This window comes from Lolium rigidum, chromosome 4 (genome assembly GCF_022539505.1).
Source record: "Lolium rigidum isolate FL_2022 chromosome 4, APGP_CSIRO_Lrig_0.1, whole genome shotgun sequence".
Classification (NCBI taxonomy): Eukaryota; Viridiplantae; Streptophyta; class Magnoliopsida; order Poales; family Poaceae; genus Lolium; species Lolium rigidum.
Window position 1 is genome coordinate 131,992,245 of NC_061511.1, and position 19,296 is coordinate 132,011,540.

General features: G+C 45.7%; 1 pseudogene; it reads right to left on the minus strand.

Moving 5' to 3' along the window:
• Nucleotides 1–7,783: 7,783 nt before the first annotated feature.
• LOC124647515 lies at nt 7,784–14,161 on the minus strand (annotated as a pseudogene).
• Nucleotides 14,162–19,296: the final 5,135 nt, after the last annotated feature.

Sequence of the window (19,296 nt, forward strand, 5' to 3'; positions counted from 1 at the left end):
GTTATCTAGACTCTAGAGAAACCAAATATGCAAACCAAATTAGCAAGCTCTAAGTATTTCTTCATTAATGGGTGCAAAGTATATGATGCAAGAGCTTAAACATGAGCACAACAATTGCCAAGTATCAAATTATCCAAGACATTTTAGAGTTACTACATGTATCATTTTCCAATTCCAACCATATAACAATTTAACGAAGAAGAAACTTCGCCATGAATACTATGAGTAGAGCCTAAGGACATATTTGTCCATATGCAACAGCGGAGCGTGTCTCTCTCCCATTAAGTGAATGCTAGGATCCATTTTATTCAAACAAAACAAAAAACAAAAACAAACCGACGCTCCAAGCAAAGTGCATAAGATGTGACGGAATAAAAATATAGTTTCGGGGAGGAACCCGATAATGTTGTCGATGAAGAAGGGGATGCCTTGGGCATCCCCAAGCTTAGACGCTTGAGTCTTCTTAATATATGCAGGGGTGAACCACCGGGCATCCCCAAGCTTAGAGCTTTCACTCTCCTTGATCATATTGCATCATACTCCTCTCTTGATCCTTGAAAACTTCCTCCACACCAAACTCGAAACAACTCATTAGAGGGTTAGTGCATAATAAAAATTCACATGTTCAGAGGTGACACAATCATTCTTAACACTTCTGGACATTGCATAAAGCTACTGGACATTAGTGGATCAAAGAAATTCATCCAACATAGCAAAAGAGGCAATGCGAAATAAAAGACAGAATCTGTCAAAACAGAACAGTCCGTAAAGATGGATTTTATTAGGCCACCAGACTTGCTCAAACGAAAATGCTCAAATTGAATGAAAGTTGCGTACATATCTGAGGATCATGCTCGTAAATTGGCGTAATTTTCTGAGCTACCTACAGGGAGATAGACCCAGATTCGTGACAGCAAAGAAATCTGGAACTGCGCAGTAATCCAAATCTAGTACTTACTTTTCTATCAAAGACTTTACTTGGCACAACAAAACATAAAACTAAGATAAGGAGAGGTTGCTACAGTAGTAAACAACTTCCAAGACACAAATATAAAACAAAAATACTGGAGTAAAAACATGGGTTGTCTCCCATAAGCGCTTTTCTTTAACGCCTTTCAGCTAGGCGCAGAAAGTGTATCTCAAGTAACATCGAGAGACGAAGCATCAACATCATAATTTGTTCTAATAATAGAATCATAAGGTAACTTCATTCTCTTTCTAGGGAAGTGTTCCATACCTTTCTTGAGAGGAAATTGATATTTAATATTACCTTCCTTCATATCAATAGTGGCACCAACGGTTCGGAGAAAAGGTCTTCCCAATATAATGGGGCAAGATGCATTGCATTCAATATCCAAGACAACAAAATCAACGGGGACAAGGTTATTGTGAACCATAATATGAACATTATCAATTCTCCCCAAAGGTTTCTTTTTAGCATTATCAGCGAGATTAACATCCAAATAACAATTCTTCAATGGTGGCAAGTCAAGCATATCATAGACTTTTTAGGCATAACAGAAATACTTGCACCAAGATCACATAAAGCATTACAATAAAAATCTTTGACTCTCATTTTAATGATGGGCTCCCAACCATCATCTAGCTTTCTAGGAATAGAAGTTTCAAGTTTTAGTTTCTCTTCTCTAGCTTTTATGAGAGCATTTGTAATATGTTTTGTGAAAGCCAAATTTATAGCACTAGCATTGGGACTTTTAGCAAGTTTTTGCAAGAACTTTATAACTTCAGAGATGTGGCAATCATCAAAATCTAAATCATTACAATCTAAAGCAATGGGATTATCATCCCCAAGGTTGGAAAAAATTTCAGCAGGTTTTATCACGAGCGGTTTCAGCGAGTTTTAGCAGTTTCAGGTAATTTCGCGCGCTTTGCACTAGGAGTAGAAGCATTGCTAACACCAATTATTTTACCATTGATAGTAGGAGGTGCAGCAACATATGAATCATTAGCATTGCTAGTGGTGGTAATAGTCCAAACTTTAGCTACATTTCCCTTTTTAGCTAGTTTTTCATTTTCTTCTCTATCCCACCTAGCACGCAGTTCAGCCATTAATCTTATATTCTCATTAATTCTAACTTGGATGGCATTTGCTGTAGTAACAATTTTATTTTCAATATCCATATTAGGCATAACTTTCGATTTCAAAAGATCAACATCGGAGGCAAGACTATCAACTCTAGAAACAAGAATATCAATTTTATTGAGCTTTTCCTCAACAGATTTGTTAAAGGCAGTTTGTGTACTAATAAATTCTTTAAGCATGGCTTCAAGTCCAGGGGTGTATTCCTATTATTGTTGTAAGAATTCCCATAAGAATTAGCATAACCGTTACCATTATTATAAGGATATGGCCTATAGTTATTACTAGAATTGTTCCGATAAGCATTGTTGTTGAAATTATTATTTTTAATGAAGTTTACATCAACTTGTTTTTCTTGGGCAACCAATGAAGCTAATGGAACATTATTAGGATCAACATTAGTCCTATCATTCGCAAGCATAGACATAATAGCATCAACTTTATCATTCAAGGAAGAGGATTCTTCAACAGAATTTACCTTCTTACCTTGTGGAGCTCTTTCCGTGTGCCATTCAGAGTAATTAACCATCATATTATCAAGAAGTTTTGTTGCTTCACCAAGAGTGATGGACATAAAGGTACCTCCAGCAGCTGAATCCAATAAATTCCGCGAAGAAAAATTTAGTCCTGCATAGAAGGTTTGGATGATCATCCAAGTAGTCAGTCCATGGGTTGGGCAATTTTTAACCAGAGATTTCATTCTTTCCCAAGCTTGAGCAACATGTTCATTATCTAATTGTTTAAAATTCATTATGCTACTCCTCAAAGATATAATTTTAGCAGGGGGATAATATCTACCAATAAAAGCATCCTTGCATTTAGTCCATGAATCAATACTATTCTTAGGCAGAGATAGCAACCAATTTTTAGCTCTTCCTCTTAATGAGAAAGGGAAAATTTTAATTTTATAATATCACCATCTACATCTTTATATTTTTGCATTTCACATAGTTCAACAAAATTATTGAGATGGGCAGCAGCATCATCAGAACTAACACCAGAAAATTGCTCTCTCATGACAAGATTAAGTAAAGCAGGTTTAATTTCAAAGAATTCTGCTGTAGTAGCAGGTGGAGCAATAGGTGTGCATAGGAAATCATTATTATTTGTGCTAGTGAAGTCACACAACTTAGTATTTTCAGGGGTAGCCATTTTAACAATAGTAAATAAAGCAAACTAGATAAAGTAAATGCAAGTAAACTAATTTTTTTGTGTTTTTGATATAGCAAACAAGACAGTAAATAAAGTAAAGCTAGCAACTAATTTTTTTGTGTTTTTATATAAGTGCAGCAAACAAAGTAGTAAATAAAATAAAGCAAGACAAAAACAAAGTAAAGAGATTGAGAAGTGGAGACTCCCCTTGCAGCGTGTCTTGATCTCCCCGGCAACGGCGCCGGAAATTTGCTTGATGCGTGTAATTGACACGTCCGTTGGGAACCCCAAGAGGAAGGTGTGATGCGCACAGCGGCAAGTTTCCCTCGATAAGAAACCAAGGTTTAATCGAACCAGTAGGAGTCAAGAAGCACGTTGAAGGTTGATGGCGGCGGAATGTAGTGCGGCGCAACACCAGAGATTCCGGCGCCAACGTGGAACCTGCACAACACAACCAAAGTACTTTGCCCCAACGAAACAGTGAGGTTGTCAATCTCACCGGCTTGTTGTAACAAAGGATTAACCGTATTGTGTGGAAGATGATTGTTTGCGGAGAAAATAGTAAAAACAAGTATTGCAGCAGATTTGTATTTCAGTATTAAAGAATGGACCGGGGTCCACAGTTCACTAGAGGTGTCTCTCCCATAAGATAAAAGCATGTTGGGTGAACAAATTACAGTCGGGCAATTGACAAATAGAGAGGGCATAACAATGCACATACATGACATGATAAGTATAGTGAGATTTAATTGGGCATTACGACAAAGTACATAGACCGCCATCCAACTGCATCTATGCCTAAAAAGTCCACCTTCGAGGTTATCATTCGAACCCCTCCGGTATTAAGTTGCAAAGCAACAGACAATTGCATTAAGTATGGTGCGTAATGTAATCAACAACTACATCCTCGGACATAGCGCCAATGTTTTATCCCTAGTGGCAACAAGCACAACACAACCTTAGAACTTTCCGTCACTCGTCCCAGTGTGAATGCAGGCATGAACCCACTATGGAGCATAAATACTCCCTCTTGGAGTTAAAAGTAAAAACTTGGCCGAGCCTCTACTAGAAACGGAGAGCATGCAAGATCATAAACAACACATGTGTAATAACTTGATAATTAACATGACATGGTATTCTCTATCCATCGGATCCCGACAAACACAACATAGAGTATTACGGATAGATGATCTTGATCATGTTAGGCAGCTCACAAGATCCAACAATGAAGCACAATGAGGAGAAGACAACCATCTAGCTACTGCTATGGACCCATAGTCCAGGGGTGAACTACTCACTCATCACTCCGGAGGCGACCATGGCGGTGTAGAGTCCTCCCGGGAGATGAATCCCCTCTCCGGCAGGGTGCCGGAGGAGATCTCCAGAATCCCCCGAGATGGGATCGGCGGCGGCGGCGTCTCTGTAAGGTTTTCCGTATCGTGGTTTTTCGCCTCAGGGGTTTCGCGACGGAGGCTTTAAGTAGGCGGAAGGGCAGAGTCGGGGGCCAGACGAGGGGGCCACACCATAGGGCGGCGCGGGCCCCCCTGGCCGCGCCGCCACGTGGTGTCGCCACCTCGTGGCCCCACTTCGTGTGTTCTTCGGTCTTCCGGAAGCTCCGTGGAAAAATAGGCCCCCGGGTCTTCGTTTCGTCCAATTCCGAGAATATTTCGTTACTAGGATTTCGAAACCAAAAACAGCAGAAAACGAGAACCGGCACTTCGGCATCTTGTTAATAGGTTAGTTCCAGAAAATGCACGAATATGACATAAAGTGTGCATAAAACATGTAGGTATCATCAATAATATGGCATAGAACATAAGAAATTATCGATACGTCGGAGACGTATCAAGGCGGCGAGAGGAAAAGGGGGACGCGCGGGGCAGGGATTCAGTGGGGCGGCATAGCCGACGGGTGCCTGGACGGCGCCGCGGGAGCTTGCAGAATTGGGGGAGGTCAGGAGCACGGCAGCTGTAAAGGTTGGGGAAATCCGACGTGGGGCCGGCGCGGAGGGGCTGGCGGGCGGCAGATGAGGTGACTGGCGGCGGACGGGGTGGCCGGCGGCGAGGCGCTGGCAGGCGGCGGGGGATCGGAGGATAGGGTCAGGGATTTTGGGGGTTGGGGATTTTGGGTCGTGGGTATGCGGGGAAGAAGCTGTTTTTCTCCGAAGCTTTTTTTTTCCGATCGCTCCTGAGTAAGGCTGGCAATGGGTCGGGTTTGGTCAGGTCGACCTAAACTAGACCCATGCCCATCACCCTTATCGGGCACACCTGTGACCCACGACCCTACCCATGGGTAAGGAACGAGACCCATGCCCAAACCCATCGGGCAACCCATCGGGTACAAAAAATGGAGAGTTTGACGCAACCAAATATCTAGAACACATCGGCACATTGTTGGGATGCCAGGACAAAGAGTGGTGTATTCCCGTTCATGGCTTTGTGACTGAAAGTAGTACTAATATGCACATGTTTGGTGTCTAGATAAAAGAGCTTTGTGTGTAAATGATGTATATTGTCTACATGTATAATGTATGTGTATCATAGCTTACGTACCATATAAAATTATGCAATTATTTTAATTAGTAATATTAATCGGGTGACCCATCGGGCAACCCGTGGGCATAGATCGATACCCATGCCCGACCCACGACTAATCGGGTTGCCCATGGGTTATTTCCATGGGCGAACATCGGGACCCATACCCTACCCATTTGGGTCGGGTGCCCATGGGCGGACGTACCCATGGGTCGAATTGCCGGCTTGGCTCCTGAGTCCTATATACGGCCGGGTGGTGCTCAGAATAATATTCTGAGCACCGGTTTCAGAATAGTGCAACCCATATATATATATATATATATATATATATATATATATATATATATATATATATATATATATATATATATATATATATATCGACGCGGATTTTCTACCATGGGTGGTAGCTGTGCATAGGGCGGGAGCCGTTGGATAGAGGGAGCTAAAAACTAATGAGGTGCAGATGAAAAGTTAGTCTGCCATCTCATGTAACGGATGTTATATGATGAGACAGCTAAGTGCCTGGGAGGAATAGCAGACTGGCAAACTCAGCTCCGTCTTTAGGTTGTCATTTTGGTTCATTTTTTACGAGTGCTATAGGTCACGGTGCAAAACCTATCCGAATGATAGTTGTATTTTTCTTACCAAATCGACATTTTACTGTCTGCATGGTTACCATGTCTAGCTACTTTTGTTGTTTTTGTTCCAAAACGACAAGTAGACGTCGGCTACGGTCATCACTCCGATCCGTTGTGTCTTTTTTGTTTCCAAAACGACAGGTTAGTATCGGTCACGGCTCAAACCGAGCTGTATCATGTTGTTGTTTTTGCTCCAAAATGACAAGTTACTATCGGTCACGGTGGAAACTGAGCCAAATGATGGTTGTTGTTTTGTTTCCAAATCGACAAGATACTATCGGTACGGTTACCATGACGAGTGAGTGTTGTTGTTTTGGTTCCAAAACGACAAGTTAACGTCGGCTACGGTCATCATGCAGATTGATTGTGGCAGTCATCATGATTGATTGTGGCGGTTCTATTTACTTTTATGTCAGTGATGGACATGGTCTGAAAAAAGATCACATGGCTCAGTCTACACCTTACACTTTGTGAAGAAACTCTTGCCTTGCATCAAGTTAATATATAGCATCTAACGTTGGCACCCTCCTCCCATATAGTTTCTTCAGGAACAAAAACAAATGTATGGGCAGTAGAGAGTTTTACGTTGCCTTGGTTGGCTGTGTAATTATCTCCGTAATTCTGGATATCTCCCATGTGAAGCTTCCAAAAAAGCATTTGGGAGTTTTAACTTGTGTACCTTGTAAGATTGCACGAGGCATGTATTCTGAATTCCCTGTTATCCTTCTCGTGTGTTTTGTATGGTTCCGCTGTTCAGAAATAGCCTAAATAGTAAATACACTAAAAATGTCATTCTACTGTCTAACATGTCTTGCTGATTTTGTAACAGTGAGATCATCCTTCCCAATGAAACCTTCCGATCCGGAGTTTTTGTGTTGAAATATTCATGAAGCACCCAAGGAGGCACAATGAGTGACTCAATAATTCGAGAAAAGAAGTGGTGCTCTCAGTTTGGCGCGGATCTGAGATAAATATCTTCTGATTGTGCTTCAAGATTTGCAATAGTATAAGTTATTCACTTTGCCAGGAATGCCTTCGACGAGATATTTCGGTATTGTTTTGAGCCCAAGCGTTTTCGGTGTGGACAGAGCTGTTGCTACTTGCCGTATGCAAAACTTGTTCCTAAATTTGGATGATTTTTGGAGCGAGCGTTCGAATAATTGCCCACAAGTACGTCCTGAAGTTGAGCATTAACAAACAGAGTAAAGGGATATATGGTTATTAGTTTGATTTGTGTCCTACAACAATTCTTGTGTGGTTGCAAGTTTACAACCTGGAACTCAACGAGCAGTACGTAGTCAGTTTGGAAGAATATCATATGGGTTATTACTTTGTAAGGTATGTCGATGGCACAATCATCTGGCGACAACCCTTGCGTCGGCGATGATGGGGCTCCGCACCAAATGATCCTCGGACTTCCAGTGTAGGCTGCCCTCGGCCAGCTGCCCGCCGTCGCCCTCCCTGCTCACGGTGACGGTGAAGGTCTTCTTTTCCATGGCCGCCTCGAACTCGAGCTCCTCCGGCTCCACCATAACATTGAGCCACTTGGGCACGTGAACGTGGGTGGTGTACCTGGATCTCGCCGGCCCGACGTTGGTCACCGTCCGCTTCACCTTGAACTTCTTGTCGGAGAGCGGCACCACTATCGCCGGGTAGTTGAGCTGCGCCTCCGGGATGGATCCCACCGCGGCGCACGTCAGGTTGCTGTTCCCCGTGATGGTCTTCATGGCCGCCTCGCCGAGGAGCGCGCAGATGTAGGCGCTGTATTCGCCGAGGTCGTAACGAGGCCGGGGTCGACGGCCTTGGCACCGTCCACGTGGCAGGCGCCGATGGAGTAGGACCTCGCCTTCCGGAGCTCCTCGTCCATGATGGGGTGGCCGGCGTTGTCGACCACGCTGGACGTGGTCATGATGGCGGACTTGACCGCGGACGGCGACCAGTCCGGGTGCACCTTCTTCACGAGCGCGGCAATGCCCGTGACGTGCGGCGTGGCCATGGCCGTGCCTGAGGCGACGTTGTTGTTGTACGACTCCGTGTCGCCGTCTACAGGCACCATCGTCGGCCACGCGGCGAGGATATTGAGCCCCGGCGCCATGATGTCTGGCTTGAGCACGCCGGGGCTGGCCACGTTCGGCCCGCGCGACGAGAACGCGGCCACGATCGGCGCCGGCTTCACGTGAACCATCGTGCTGTGGAACAGTATGGTTGCGTTGAGGGGCGCGGCCGCCGGCGGCAACCCCGCCCTAGCGTAGCCCATGATCTTGGCCCCGTCGGTGGCTGTCACCTGCGACATGGGGAGGTTGAAGTACTTCTCCACGACGATGGTGTACCCGAAGCCAGCCTCGTTGACGAACACCACCCCGGCGCCACCGGCCGCCTGGACCGCCTCGATCGAGCTCAGAGGAGGCATCGGCGTCTCGGTGTCGCACAGCACCACCTTGGCGGTGATATTGACGTCGAAGACGTCGCAGTAGTTGCTGTCCCGAGGGTAGTAGAGGGGGTACTCCTTGGCACTGAAGCGCTTGTCCTGCGTGAGCGACTCACCGTCGAACGCCTCGCCGTCGCCGAGCCGCACGGTGGCCCGGTAGCTCCGGTCCACCGACCCGACCGCCACTGTAAGTATCCAAGGCGCTTCGTTGGACAACGTGGAGGGCGTCGGCCCGCTGTTGCCGCCGGAGCACACCACGAGGATGCCCTTGGACATCACCCCGAACGCGCCGATCGCGATCAGGTCCTTGTCCAGTGGCATGGACGGCCCGCCCAGGGAGAGGGAGAGCACGTCGACGCAGTCCTTCACGGCCACGTCCATCCCCGCCAGTATGTCGGACTCGAAGCACCCTTCCCCGTCGCACACCTTGTACATGGCCAGGTGCGCGCCCGGTGTGGTCCCGGCGGCCGTGCCCCTGCCCAGCCCAAACGCCGAACCGTCGTCCACGAAGTGTCCCGTCGCCGTGCCCGCCGTGTGCGTCCCGTGCCCCATGTTGTCGGTGGTGTCGTTGCCGCCCATGAGAGAGACCAAGCCGACGAGCTTGTTGTTGCACTTGGCGGGCAACTGGCAAAAGCCCTTCCACTTTGCTGGCGGCGGCGAGATGCCCTCGTCCCCGAATGAAGGGATCAAGGCGGTGAGGGCGACTTCTTTTTTCTTCTTACCGTTCAAAACCTCGGCCTAATGGGCAACCATGGATTTTTTCACTTTGCTGGTTGAACGCTGAGTAATAAAAACCGATCGTACCATGGCAAACTTGTTGTTTTGTAGCGGATCGTACCGTGACTCCGTTGTCAAATTGGTTCGGAATGTGTGTCTCATTTTGGTTGTCATTTTGGTAAGAAAATGTGGTAAGAACTTTCCATGGTCATGTGCGTACGTGTTTTTCTTCCAACTCATATGCCATGGATTTTCTACTTAGTTTATGTTCCATGGTCAGGTAAGTAACAAAGGACTACTTAGTTTCCGTTTATTAGTTAGCTCACGGTTAACCTACATTCATTGTAGCTCCACCAAATAATCCAAAAACCCTTCAATTTAATTTTTTTTGCAAGCGGTATAGATTTTATCACATTTGCTATTTGATCGCTGAGTAATAAAAACAGATCATACCTTTTTTCTGCTTACCATTCAAAACCTCTGCCTAATGGGCAACCAAGGATTTTTTCACTTTACTAGTTGATCGCTAAGTAATAAAAACAGATCATTCCTTGGCAAGCTTGTTGTTTTGCGGTGGAGCGTACCGTGACTCCGTTGTAAAATTGGTTCGGAATCTGTGTCTTATTTTGGTTGTCATTTTGGTACGAAAATGTGGTAGAAACGTTCTATGGTCAGGTGCGTACGAAATTTGGATGTACTATTTTAATTTTCTTTACAAATGGGTTGTTGTTTTGGTATCAAAAGGGAAGTGAAAACGCCGACGGCAGCCTATGCCAGCTATTTCCCAACCTGAATCAACTGGATGACAGTGATTTGAATATAACGGAGGAGGATGCCATGCATGTGTGATGGACTAACACCGTGTGCTCTCTTTGTGCTCCCTATAGATGATCTAATGGTTGGATTGGTGTGCATAGCTATGCACCATGGTAGCCCACTATTTCCCATATATATATATATATATATATATATATATATATATATATATATATATATATATATATATAGGATAAATACTTCCTATCCCTGGGTGTAGTTACACCCATGTCTAATATACTAGCATACGGAAGTATCTATGATACTTTATCGGTTTGAGTATGTTCGTATACTATATGTAAGATACTCCAAATAATGTTTTGTGAAAAAAATGCAAGTGAACTCATAGTTTGCACTATATATCCGAAATATATGCATATGTATACGTATAAAATGAGTCTACGTAAAAAAAATGTACGTACTGCCTGCAAAGTAGTATATATACTTCTAAAATAGTTTTATATACTTCATACTACATGTACATACTATCCGGTATGATAGATACTCTCTAGATTATGAGAAACACGCGTGGGTGTAACTACACCCGGGTGTAGTATGAATATGTCCTATATAGTGTGTGTGTGTGTGTGTGTAAGTATGTAAATATAATGAAGCAGTGCGTATTTTTGTTTATTTTGTTGGCTGTCCCTCTCTCGTGATCTATGTACAGGTGAAAGCTACAACCCAAAGGAACATTTCCTTCTGTCGAAGCATCTAAGTTGTTAAAATATATTCTCGTGGGGAAGATGATTTATTTTTACGTGAGGAAGAAAAATTATATTGTCCTGCCGAAGAAATGATTTGTGACATTGCAAAATAGAGAAGCCAACATATTAATTATGTTCCACTGTATAATGAAATGTCCTATTGTCAACTGGGAATGTCAATGTTTATTGTGGTGTATAAGTAAAACATGTTATTGAAAGTGGACTTAGGGTCTCTTTGTTTCAGCTTTTAGGTGCTTTCCACGAAAATAAGTTAGGCAAACGAAATAAAGGGGTTGACTCTGCTGTGGGCTTTTGCCGAAGCCGGGCTCGCTCCCACACAGACGAAAAAGCACGGGTGGGAGGTGCTTCCCAAGCTTTTTTGCTTAGCTCCGAACCGGTATTCTTTAAATGCCTGTCTCGTTTGTCAAAATTACACCCAAATACCACCGCTGAGCTAACAGAGCCCAAGTCCTATCCGTTTTCTCTTCTGGTCGAGCGCCCGTGCCCGGCCCTGCTCCAGCCTTCCGCCGTCGACCGGTCTTCCCCGCCACCGGCCCCACTCTCTCCATCGAAGCTCGAGCTCATCCCCGTCTTGTGCCGCCTGATTCCTGTCGAGATCCATCGGCGAGCCTGACTCCTGCTGTCCAACTCGTCCCCAACCGCTCGAGCTTGTTCCCAGCCGCACTCGTACCCGGCCGCTCGAGCTCGTCCCCAGCGGCACTCATACCCTGCCGCACGAGCAGGTCCAGGTCCAAGTTCTGTTGCTTGTGCTTCGGGCCCGAGCTGCTGCAGATTCCATCCGTGTTCTCTAGGTGTCTAGATGGATTTGCTATTATATTTAAGATTCTGACACGATAGTATTTGGGACGACTTCTCTGTGTTTCTAGGTATCTAGGTTCAGACTGAGACACTATTAAATTTCTTGTGTATTCATTAGTGATACCTATGTTGTTTATTGCACAGAAATCAATAATCTTTACCTACTAATAAAGGAAGTAAGGTTTCTCCCCAATTTTTTCGTCCGTTTTTTATTTACCCATATTTTTTGATGTAAATTGCAACTAATGCCACCGCGTTTGATAAAACGATTCAGCAAAATCCGTCGATTGATGAACCGATTCGATCGTCAGCGCCAGGTGATGCTCGCTTCCCTTGACGTAGGCGGGCCGAACGGCCCAATTCACCAGCTCGTGGAATCCGCATGGGTTGTCTTTCTTTCCTAAGATATTCTTCAAGCTAGGCTCCGCTGTCCATTGCGCGCCGCAGAGGGCCGTACCTACATAAAACAATGGGCCGTTCCGTCCAATTCAAATGCCCCGTCCAAATGCTAAATTAGCCCTGACATGTCAAAATATTTTGTGTTTAATAGTCCCACATCGCTCCATCGTAACGAAATTGGCCGGTTTATATACATCAACTTTCGTGAAATTAACAAGCCGCCTCACTAAGATTGGATTCAAAAGGAATTAAGGCAAAGGATGGCGAGAGATGGAAAACACCAGAACCGAAATCAGAGCGCTGGCGGTTGTCCTCCGAGGCGGGGCGGGATGAGATCTGGGTCTGGGCGGAGAGAGGCCCGACCGACCGATGAACCGCGGCCTCGGGAAATTAAGCACACGTCCCGTCCGGCCGACATCTGGAGGATCCGCCTGCTGCTGCGATGGTGAGGGAGGGGCCTCAACCTGGCGGAGGCTGAGGGCGCCGGCGGCGAGGTGGCCTGGCTCCCCTCGGCGAGTCACGGAGACGAGGATGATGGACGCAGCGGTGGAGTCGGAGGTGGCTCGTCGAGGTGCCAGGCCAGGACGCGCGCCCCGCTCCCAGGCCCGCGGGCGTTCTATGCATTCACACCAACTGAAAGGGGATCTTCAGCTCACCTGCTTTACTCTCAAGTCAGCGCCAGAGAGAAGAAAAATGATTTCACTTGCAATTCAGATCCATGTGATCTCTACTAACTATATATATACATCTAAATTTTGATAACTGCAGAAAACTAAATTCGACGATGCGCGTATAGGTTTTTAACTCTCAGATGGGTCCTGTTGAAGGCCATTTGGTTTGACAAAAAAAAGATTATGTGTTAAAAACAAAAAAAAGGATAGATTTTTTTTAAAATGGAAATAAAAAAGCAACGGAAAATATTAGCAACAAAGCATGAGAAGGCCGACAGTAGAAGAGATGGTGCTGGCATGGCGAGCGACGGCCAGGACGGTGGAGCCGAGGAAGAGAGGAACGAGAGGAATCACGCGACGTGCGGCATATCGGGAGGAACTGGGCTGTATCGCGAAGCTCAAGATGCCGCCATGGAGCGGTAGGATGGCGACGGGAGGAAGAATATCGCGTGAGAGAGAGGAGGATGACCTTGCGCACGAATCGAGAGGTATCGACACACGAATATAAACATGTGAAAGTATAACCTTTGATTTAATGTCACAACGCAAGGGTTTTGTGCTATCTATACCTATAATAATAAAGCAAAAAGGGATTCGGTCGTCTGTCATTTTTTAAGCAAACATAATGATACAACTAAAATTAGGATCCACTTCAACATAAAAATATTTAATTAATTATAAACCCGGTGCAACGCACGGGTATTTTTTGCTAGTCTTTACTATTAAACGGGGATCGGTGGTGGTCGTAAGTAAATAAATCTTGGTACGTCAGAAAAACCAACGTCCTGTCGATGAGAAAAACCGGAAGCCAAGAAAACCGCCTAGACCAGCGCAGATCACGTACGGAGCGCTCTCGGCCCGCATAAAAACCACCGTCACCACCGTCCCGAACTCGAATAAAAAAGACCGGCAGCATCCGACCTCCCGTCCCAAAGTCGAACTCTCCTACCGGATCAATTCCAGCTCGATTTCCTTTGATTTCTTGGCCGATCCTACAAAATCCTCTCATATAAGCCTGCCGATCAGGTGGTCGGCGCGCGCCCGCATCAGGGACAGGTCGGCGGTCGCCGTGTCCCGCGCCTCCCGCCAGCCCTTGGAGATGAAGGCGAACGCGCCGCCGTCAAATAAATTCGACCTCAAATAAAACATCTGAGGCACGAAGGTCGCACACGGCATGGCGACGCCCGCCGATCCGCGAGCGGAACCTCGTTGTGTACAGATGCGCTATCTGAACCTGCAGCCTCATGTTCGGCCGTTGGGCAGCGTCAAACCAATGAGCAGTAAAACAAACAGGACCCCAGAGCATGGTGGCTTGCCGTTCTTCCCCTCTGGCTAGAAAACTGACCTCCTGCTCGCGCTGGTATAGTCTGGTGTATATGTTTGGGCAGGTTTGCATCTTCTTGCCATCTCTCCATTGGCGGAGACCCGAGAACAAATTACTCAATTAGCATTTCTGTAGTCTTGAGCTGTATCATCTCAAGTTTGGACCGATTTGTATCCGGTGACAAATTTGGTGTCTCAGACTTCCTGTTGTAACCGGTTAATCTATAATATTTCGTTAATTTTACTATCTTCCCCGAAATCCTTAAGAATAACTGAACTCTATAGTTTTGTTTCCAAATTAACTGGAAAAACAGGTCAGTTACTAATGCATGTACTATATTATTATATTTTGTGGCAAAGCTCCATGCTCGCTAATCCTTTCACAGAGGTAATTGGTTCCCTAATATTAACATATTCCCTTTAACACAAAAAATCCTTTCACATAGGACCTCTACGGCCGTTGAACGATGAGAATATTGCTTTTTATAAATGGAATATACAGTTATACACAAGGAATTTCAACATTTGATTGTATGAAATATCTTTTTAAGTGGAAGGGTGTTCTATTAGTATTGGTTAAATCTCAGATTTCAGAACCTTAAAAGATGAGAAGAAATGGTTAGTCAAAATCAAAATAAATGTTGATAATCCCACGGGGAATAAAACTTCCCGGCCCTCGGGTTCGCAGCCGTTAGATCAAATCTTTCCTGACCGTTAGATCGACTTCTATGTCTAATTTTACTTGAAATCCTATGTTTTGCTTCACTATAGCATAAATAGCCCGGCTACCCATTGGACATGGAGCTTGCCGAAGACTTCGCCGGAGATCTCATAGCAAAAATGTTGTGCAATCGCAACAAACCCTCCCTTGTGAGAGAGACTCAAAATTCTTCATAAGTACCCAACTAAATGTACTAGGTAGTTGCGTAGGAACGTGAAAGTTATTTTAAATTTAGAATGATTCCGTAGCAACGCACGGGTATTCAGCTAGTAATATAAGTTCTCATTACCCTCAGGGTATTTCAGACAATTTTTCAGTTCACAGGCGGACAGTCAGCTAAGTGACCAAAGACTACAACTCAAAACAACAGTTTTTTCTACACAGCAGCTTTCTTTGCACAGTGGCACAGCCAGCTCAAACAAAGAGGCCTTTAATCAATTGCGGCGTGAACTGAAGATATCCCGAGCAATGTGAATGGAGTTAGCAAGAACCTGAAGATAGAAACATGTTTGACTGATTTGGGAATGGATAACCGCCAGTTACATTCATCTTTATTTATTGTTATAATCCTTTGGCATTTGTGCGTATACAAAGAAAAAATGGCACAACAAACTTGCAGAGCAAATAAGAATAATTTCCCGAATTGCTTTAACAGTTCGTCCGTGTTACAACATATTTTTTTTAGACGGAAGGTTCGAAATGAACCCGGCTTTGAATTAACGAAGACATCAACCGGCTAGGAGTTACACCAGAAGTTACAACACACACACGCCAAGCGCACAAAGAACCACAGAAGACAACACAGATAATGTTGAGCCGGAGCGCCAGCTTGATCCATGAGGAGGGAGCATTGTCGTCTGCAGCACCAGAGCAATCAACACCATGTCCACACCAACACAACCTCCACCGCAACAAGACTGCACCCCACGGGAAACTCAACGACGGGCCGGCCACCTAGCAGAGCTTGAGGAACCAAAGGAGGGTCTTGCGGTGACGCCTCCAAGAAGGTGAATGGTGCAAGAATGCGTCATCATCGTCGGCAGAGACAAGGTCCTGCAAAGTTTTCACCCAGAGCCGAGAACCACCACCCATGGAGCTCGGGCTAGGTCCAGACCAAGAACACAACATCTTCTCCTGGCGTTGGGATAAGCACACCGGCAAGAGTTACGACTAGAAGCCGCCCTAGCTGACATAGGCATCCCCAATGGGCCTGCCGAAGATAGTACCCGGGGTTTACTGAAGGCCCACGACCCGAAGTTTATGAAGCCCGAAAGCCCAATTAAGAGATAGTTTGAAAAGATAGAGTTGTATTAGGAATAGACTTGTAACTATTACGGGACGAACTCAAAAAGTCTCCCGGTATTTGTAACTTGTACATCACGAAACCTTCAGCTCCGCCTCCTATATAAGGGGAGTCGAAGAAGAAAGAAAGGATCGATTTCATTGTCAACATAACCCTAGTTTTCTAGCAGTCGAGTACTTTTCCGGCTGAACCCTCGATATCTACTTTCCCTCTACTTCATACGAAAACCCTAGTGTACAATCCATAGGCATTGACAAGTCGATACCTTGTCAATTGGCGCCGTCTGTGGGGATTAGAGGCGACAAGGAGCTGATCTCGATGGCACGCTCAACATCATCGACATCTTCGGTGGCAAGCAACGCGATGGACAGAGGTAAACAGATCGAAACTAGTCTAGTCGATTTTCTTCCTCACCCGCCCTCCCGTTTGGATGCATATGTGTATCTGGAGGAGCCTATGGAGATGACGTTCGGGAGGTTCCACTTCCGCGTCGGGAAAGAGGGATCACATCGTCTCGAGGTTCCGATTTCGTCGGGATCGTCGGCGGCCGACTCTGATCTTTCGGACTTGTCGTCATCGTTCGAGATGGACGACGAGGAGATCTCGCCACCACGCTTCGTCAAGACTGCGACAAGCGAAAAACTTGCCAAGATCTTTGGCGGCATGTTCTTCGAGTCCTCTGTGGACTCCAATATAAGCAGTGATTCAGACAACATCGACAACTTCGACTTCATCGACAAGTCTACTTCCGTTAGGGAGGTCTTCGCCGATCTATACGACGGTGTCACCAATCCCGACGAGGGTCAAACTTCAAAATACCATCAAATCTATGTCATTGGAGAAGCAAGTCGCCCACAGAAGGAGACATCATAGGCTTTCGATGATGCGGGAAATTCATATATCGATCCCGCTGATCTTACGCGAGGTTTGGGAACCAAATATGTCGGACCTGCAACACGACAGATGGTACAACTACCGCAAGCAGTTTGTGACAGAGTTGCAAAAGCTATTGATGGCACAGATCCGATGACCACGACCGCCACAGCTGAAGAGTTGCATGCATAAAAATATAGAATCGCCCGTGCTGGACGGGGACTCGAAAAACAGAGAGCTGAGCTTGATAGGAGAAGAGCCGCAGCTTCAGAGTCAAGCAGGCGAAGAGCTGAGCTGAGTCGACAATCAGGTACTTCGAGAGGAGATAGTCACAGAGAAGTTCGCAATAGGGTAAGGTCTCGGTTGCAGCACATACCTGAAGCCGAGAGGGAGAACCTAGTCCAAAACCTCGACATGTCCTTTATGTCGATAGACACAAGGGGGAATATTATTCCAAAGACACCAGAAGCTGGATATATGGCGACCCAGGCTTTCATCCTGGCGTCCAGGCCACCTCCTGGAGATCCAAGAGAAGCATTGTACAATATGGCCATGGCAGGAGTTGGAGCCATGGGAACAGCGTTCGCGGGTACAAGCACAACTCCCGAAGGCACTGCAGGGCAAAATAGTTCACGACCTACAGTAGTGGCGCAAGACCCTCCGAGAACGAGTGGTACAAGAGATACATCGACACAAGCAAGGGTCGACAGAGCGCGGCAAGAAAGAAGAGACCGTCGTTTATACGTCTCCAACGTATCTATAATTTCTGATGTTCCATGCTAGTTTTATGACAATACCTACATGTTTTGCTCACACTTTATAATGATTTTATGCATTTTCCGGGACTAACCTATTAACAAGATGCCGAGGTGCCAGTTCCTGTTTTCTGCTGTTTTTGGTTCCAGAAAGGCTGTTCGGGCAATATTCTCGGAATTAGACGAAACAAAAGCCAACCATCTTATTTTACCGAGACGGACCCAGAACACCGAAGGAGATACGAAGTGGGGCCACGAGGCGCCCACACCATAGGGCGGCGTGGCCAAGGAGGGGCCCGCGCCGGCCTATGGGGTGGGGCCCTCGTGCCTCTCCTCGCCCCGTCTTTTCGCCTATATAATCCTTTGCGACACAAAAACCCTACACCAATTGACGAAACTCCAGAAAGACTCCAGGGACGCCGCCGCCATCGCGAAACTCCGTTTCGGGGGACAGAAGTCTCTGTTCCGGCACGCTGCCGGGACGGGGAATTGCCCCCGGAGTCATCTCCATCGACACCACCGCCATCTTCATCGTCGTTGCTGTCTCCAATGATGAGGAGGGAGTAGTTCTCCCCCGAGGCTGAGGGCTCTACCGGTAGCTATGTGGTTCATCTCTCTCTCCCATGGTGTGATCTTTATGTCATCATGAGCTTTGTATCATTATTAATCTATGTGCTACTCTAGTGATGTTATTAAAGTAGTCTATTCCTCCTCCATGATGTAATGTTGACAGTGTGTGCATCATGTAGTACTTGGCGTAGATTATGATTGTAATCTCTTGAAGATTATGAAGTTAACTATTACTATGATAGTATTGATGCGATCTATTCCCCCTTTCATAGCTATTGTTGACAGTGTGTATGCTATGTTAGTACTCGGTCTAAATTGCAATGGTCTATTATGCACTCTAGAGGTTACTTTAATATGAACTCCGGATGTTGTGGAGCTTGTTTACTCCGGCTTGAGGTGTGCTTTTGTAGCCCTACACAATGAATGGTGTTTGCTATCCAACAAGAGAGTGTAGAAAGTAGCATTTATTTATTCAGTTATGTGATCAATGTTGAGAGTGTCCACTAGTGAAAGTATGATCCCTAGGCCTTGTTTCTAAGCATTGAAACACCGTTTCCAACAAGTTCTGTTACATGTTTGCTTGCTTCCATCTTTATTTCAGATTGCAATTACTACTTACAATCATCCATATTACTTGTATTTCACTATCTCTTCGCCGAACTAGTGCACCTATACATCTGACAAGTGTATTAGGTGTGTTGGGGACACAAGAGACTTCTTGTATCGTAATTGCAGGGTTGCTTGAGAGGGATATCTTTGACCTCTA